This window comes from Camelus dromedarius, chromosome 34, assembly GCF_036321535.1.
Source record: "Camelus dromedarius isolate mCamDro1 chromosome 34, mCamDro1.pat, whole genome shotgun sequence".
NCBI lineage: Eukaryota > Metazoa > Chordata > Mammalia > Artiodactyla > Camelidae > Camelus > Camelus dromedarius.
The window spans coordinates 19,951,409-19,957,769 of NC_087469.1; positions in this window are offsets into that span (position 1 = coordinate 19,951,409).

Genomic DNA, 6,361 nt, shown 5'->3' on the forward strand with positions numbered 1-6,361 from the left:
GCTTTCAAAAGTCTCCGAACTCTGCAGTGACTGATTTGCTAGTTAGATGCTTAATTTAGCAGGTCTTGCTCTCTGCTCAAATGTGCCTTTAGGTAGATAAAAATAAAGCAAACACATTTTATTTCTGCCTCTCGGTACTCGGCTGGGAGGAAGGGAGGAGTCTCTGACTGAAGAGAGGGTGAGGACTGGCGCTCTCCTCAGGGCACAGTGAGTATTGTGCGTGTGGTCTGCAGAATCCTGGTGTGTGTGTGTGCGTGTGCGTGCAGGAGGGGTGTGCAGCAGCAGTGAACCATGTCTTCAGACATTTCCCTGCAGTCTGTGTGTCTCCAAGATGACCTGGTGGGTCACGTCCCATCAGAGATGGTACGGCAGTGTGGCTGTTTGGTTCTGATGTGTGTGACAGCAGAGCCTGGGGGGCACACACTGTGTCTCACCTCTCGGCCTAGAGGGGTGCAGTCGAAGCCCTTAGTGGGTGTGGACAGATACTAGTGGGCTAAGCCACAAATGCTTGAATTCCACAGCCAGTTTTCTCAGATGACACCACTGGAGACTAGCCACATGCCATCCTGCCTTGGTATCAGCAGGGGACTGATTCCAAGACCCCCGTGGACCCCAAGTCCGTGGACACTTAAATCCCGTATATAAAGTGCTGTATGTAGTAATTGCGTAAATCTACACACGGCCTCCCATACGCTGTACTTTACATCCTCTCTGGGTCATTTATAACACCTAACACAACGGAAATGCAAGGAAAGAGTTGCCAAGCTACAGCTAAGTTAAGTTTTGCTTTTTGGAACTTTCTGGAATTTTTTTTCCTGAATGTTTTTGTTTCCCAGTTGGCTGGATCTGTGGATGTGGGACCTGTGGATGCGGAGGGCCAACTGTGCTTATAATCAAAATATAGCCCCTGGTTAAATTCAAACCACTGCACCACAATAGAGCCTCTCACTTTGTTAGACAGCTTATCTAGGGGCTTCAAGAAATTTGGCAAATCATCTGGTGTCCAAAGGGAGGAAGAAGTCTTCCTGTTTGGGATGAAGACAAAGGAGTCCCAGTCTTCTCTCCCACTACTGTGAATGACTGGCTCGCTGAAGGAGAACCCTACCTTGAACCACACGGCTCCTACAAAAACCCTTATTCTCTGGGGCTTTAGACTCAAACCCATGGTGTCTGTGGGTAAATTACAGACTAACGGAGAAAACCAGAGATAAGACTTGTGAAGATCACGAGAACGTATTATATTTCAGATGTAATATATGCATCACTTGTAAACCGTAGCAACGTGCCCGTTCTGTAGATGGAAAAACCAAGGCTCAGAGACGTGTGAACATGTGTCTCTGACTCACACCTCTTCTTTCTACTCGGCCTCAGCCCTGTGCCAGCCTCTCCCAGGTGTGACTGCAGCACAACCCAGAAGATGTGATACTCTCCGCATGCTTCGGGAAGGACACGCACAGCTTGGAGTTCTTTACCCAGCAAAACGGTCTTTAAAAAAAACAAAACAAAGGAAGAAAACAAAATACAGACTTTCACATAAACAAAAGCCACAAGATTTTGTCAGCGTTTAATCTGCATCCACAAGGGAAGCTGGCTTTCTCAGCGGGGTTCGGTGAGAGAATGAAATCCTACAGAAACGCCTCAGTGATTGGTTCCTTATGGTGTCATTCCAGATGCACACTGAGGAGGAGATTCACGCAGACCGTGGATGCCTTAGGGCATTGCAGCTTGTCTCTGCGGAAGCCCTGGGTGAGAAGAGGTGCCCTGAAGATCAGTACTGTCAGCAGAAAGAAAGTGACCCCAGAGGGAGGCCTGGGATTCGGGAAAGGATGAGAGCGAGGGGAGGATCTGCCGAGTGAGAGCTCTCAGTCAGAGTCTGAGGGTAAAGTCAGTATGAAACCATGAGGCTGGGGGCAAGTCAGGTGAGGTGAGAGGCGGCAACACTGGGACCCCAGGTCCCTGCAGTTCTTGGACACTGACTTCAGGCCTGGTTGAACGTGCGCGTCAGTCAACATGGTGTAGCTGTTAACGAACGTACGTGGTGCTTGAACTTGAAACAAAGCCAAAGGGAATAAATGGAATGGAAAAGACCCAACAACTGAAAACTGAAGAATGAAAGGGACAAAAGAGTAGAAGACGAAGAAGGAAAATGAGCTTAGGTCAGGAGCATGTGATCAGACAGTGGAAAGAGATACAGGTGCATCGAGACCACAGTCAGCTTTGTAAATGGACTAAATCCTCTGATTAAAAGGTAAAAGTCATCGTTGGCCCGCACAGGAGCGGGGCTGGATCCAAAGCCAGGACCAGCCTTGGGACAGCCCGGGCCCCGCAGCAGCCGAGTGGGAACTGGCCCAGCCCACCAGCAGGCCAGCACTCGATCTGGGACCCTCAGCCCCATGACCACCCACCAGTGGACCGGTACCAGCCCTGGGACCCCCAGGGCCCTGCAGCCATCGCCTCGTGACTTGCCCTGCCCACCAGTGTGGCCGGCAGCCCCTGCACAAGGTGAGACCTGGCAAGCCTGCAGCCTAGGGGCCAACCACACCCACCAGACACAGTCCTAGCCCGCCACCCCAGGGGGGCCCACGCAGCTCAAATAAAGATCAGCCCTGCGTATGTGGCACTGGTGGCCAGAGGGGAGTGCGCTGCTGGGGGGCCAGGGTGTCTCCTACAAGAGGCCACTTCTGCACGGTCGGGACACGTAACCAACCTACCAGATACATAGAAATAAAAACAAAATGGCAACTGAGGCAAAATGAGGCGACAGAGAAATATGTTCAAAACGCAGGAACCAACTAAGACCCCAGAAGAAGAACTAAATAATGAGGAGACAGGCGGGCTACCTGAGAAAGAGTTGAGAGTGTTGATGGTGAAGATGATCAGAGAACTTGGGTGGAGAGTGGATACGCAGAGTGAGAAGTTAGACGTTTTTAACAAAGAGTTAGAAGACGTAAAGAAGAACCAAATAGACGTGAAGACACAGCAACTGAAATGAAAAATACGCTGGAAGGACTAGACAGATGACTAAATGAATCAGAGGAGCAGATCAGCTAGAAGGCAGGGCAGCGGAAGTCACTGAAGCTGAACAGAGAGGAAAAAAGAGAAGAGCTGAGGGCAGTTTAAGAGACCCTGGGACAACAGCAGGTGCAGCATTATAGGGTCCCAGAGGAGGGGAGGGAGGGAGAGGGGCAGAGAGCACACTTGAAGACATCGTAGCTGGAAACTTCCCTAACCTTGGAAAGGAAACAGACATCCAGGTCCAGGCAGCGCGGAGAGTCCCAAACAGGATCAACCTAAAGGGAACCAAGACACATTGTAATTAAAATGGCAAAAGTTAAAGATAGAAAATATTTAAATATTTAAGGCAACAAGAGATGAGCAACACATTTCTTAAAGGGAGCTCCCAAGAGGCTATCAGCTGACCTTTCAGCAGAAACTCTGGAGGACAGAAGGGAAATCTGCACAATATATTTAAAGTGATGAAAGGGAGAAACCTACAACCAAGAACACTCTCTGTCCCGCGAGGCTCTTGTTAAGGTTTGAGGGGGAAGCCAAAAGCTGCCAGACAAGCAAGAGGTGAGAGATCGCAGCACCCAGCCAGCGCCCCAAGGACTGTTGAAGGGCCTTCTCGGAGGGAGAAGAAAAGGCCACAGCAGACACATGAAAATTAGAAAAGGGAACTCGCATTGAAAAGGCAAAGAGAGTGGAGGTAGTAAACCAACCATGATAAAGCTAGTGAGAAGATTAAACGACAAAAGTAATAAAATCGTCTGTATCTGCAGTAAGTAGTTAGGGGAGACACCAAACAGGAAAGGTAAAATACGTCAAAAACGGGTGAAAATGCAAGGTTGTTAAAATGCATCTGAACTTAAGAAGTCAGCAGTGTAAGCTAACCACACGTCTGTACGCTGCTCTGTCCCGGGTGGGGCGTGTAGTCAAGAACTGCGTCACATCTCTGTGTGGTGACAGATCGTAACAGACTGGCTCTGGTGATCACTTTGAAATGTATAGAAACACCGAATCACCGAGTTGTGTATCAGGAACTAACACAGTGCGGTAGGTCAGTCATACTTAAAAACAAACAAACAAGCTCATAGAAACAGAGACCAGATTTGTGGTTTCCAGAGGCAGGGGTGGGGGAAGGGGAGCTGGATGAAGGCGGTGGAAATGTACAAACTTCCAGTTTTAGGATAAAGCAGTACAAGGGGCGTACTGTGCAACATTATAACTGTGATATGTGTTGCATTCAAGTTGTTAAGAGAGTAAATCCTCAGAGCTCTCGTCACAAGAAGAAAATTTCTATTTCTTTGATTTGTGTCTGTGTGAGAGGAGGTACAGTCCCTAGCTCACTGTGACCACCGCGTCACGGTGTCTGTCAGTCACACCATGCCACACAGCTCACATGCTTCCTGTGCATGTCCGTGATGTCTCAATAGAAGTGCGAGAAAAAAAGACGTAAAGGACAAGTGTCCATCTCCCTCCAGGACCCCAGTGCCTGAGTTAATGCAGAATCAAGTCCCGTCCAGCCGTGTTTCCCAGCACCGAGCGCAGAGCGCGGCTCCACGAGATTCTCTGGATGAGCCAACTGCATGCCTGCAGGCACAGACGGCCGTGACAGCATTTCAGGGGAGGTACACGGGCAAGTGTCAGAGGGTCCTGGAACGTTCCGGGAACCACAAATACCTTGTTATATCGGAGAACGTGGTTTGGGTGAGGAAGCACTGAAGAGCGGGGCTAAAAAGAGAGGATAGAACCCCCGGGTTATAAAACTGCATCAAATAAAGGACTGTCTTCCAGGAATTCACTTCCCTGAAACCTAGAAGCAAGTCAGAGCACAAGTCAACCTCATTCACGTATTAGCGGTGCCTTGACGATCCTCCTGTGCGGTTTCCTGACTTTGGTTACTTGGCCAAAAGGAAGCGGAGCCTGGTGTCTCAACAGTGAAAACATATTTCTTTTGGATGGAATAATGAAAAGTTCCGGAGAGGGACAGTGTTGCTGGTTGTACAACAAAGTGAATGCATTTAATGACACTGAATTGTGCACTTGAAATGATTAAACTGATAAATTTTACATTATGTGTATTTTACCACCATAAAAATATTTTTTGAAAACCTAAAAACAAGGTAAAAGTTTAACATGATTTTTAAAAACCCCTAAGTGTATGAGGTGTATAAGAGACACACCTTAACATAAGGACACAAAATGGCTGAAAATTCAAAGATTAAAAAGAAATGCCTTGTAAATTCTTACCAAAGCAAGCTGACAGATTCAGATGACAAACGTGGCTCTCCTTTCTGCAGCGCCCTGCCGCTCTGGTTGGAGCTCGCTCTGCCTCCCTCGTGCACGTCACAGGCCCAGCCTGCCCTTCCCTCGGCCACAGGCCCCACCCGCTTGCACCTCTTCAGGGGTGCTGCCCGCTCACTCCTCCACGGTCTCTCCTGCTTCGCTGCTGGTCACTCTCCTCTGCGCGCGATCACTGTGTGTCCAAGCACGCCGTGGCTGCCCCACCTACAGTGGAGATGAAAGCAGGGCCATGCCCTTGACTCAGGCCCCGCGCCACCTGCTGCATTCCCATCTGTTCATTCCTCCTTCCAGCAAACATCCTGGAACGCGTCCTCTGTTCACTCCTAGATCCCTCTTCCCCCTTGGAACCTACTCCAGCCGCCCCAACCCCACCACACCTGCCTGCATCGCCATCACCCAAACCCTCCGCCAACTAAGCCACGGCTGACCCCCAGTCTCTCCTTAACGTGACCTCTGGGCGCAGGGGACGCAACCCAGCAGGCCCTCCTCCTCGGGACCGTCTCTCCATCAGGACACTGCCTTGGTGAACGTTCTGCCCCCTCATAGGTACTCCCTCCAGTCCACCTTTGCTGGTTCCTCCTCTTTCTCCATGTCAGGTGTCCAGCGCTCAACCTTGGTCCGCTTCTCCGTCCTCTCTTCCTTCACGGGGGATCTCATCCAGCTTAATGCCTCTAAATACCAACTCTGTCGACTCCTGAATCTCCATCTCCACCCCGGACCTCTCCCTGAACGGCAGGCTATAGTCCAACAGCTCACACAGTGTCTGCACTCGGGTCTAGCAGCTGTCTCAGGGCCAGCTGGCCCAGGCTGAGCCTGGAGACTCCCCTGCAGGCGTCCCTCCCAGCCTCCTCCATCTCAGGTGGAAAACCTCCTCTGGCTCTTTCCCTTTCTCAGGCCCAGTGATTGGAGTCATTCTCGAGTCCTCTTTATTTCTCTCACCCCACAAACCACCCAGGAATCACAACAGTCCTCTTGTCTCTGCTTGACAAATATTTCCAACACTTCCCTCCACACCATGGCTCCTGCCCGTCTGTGCCAGCACCATCTCATACACGGA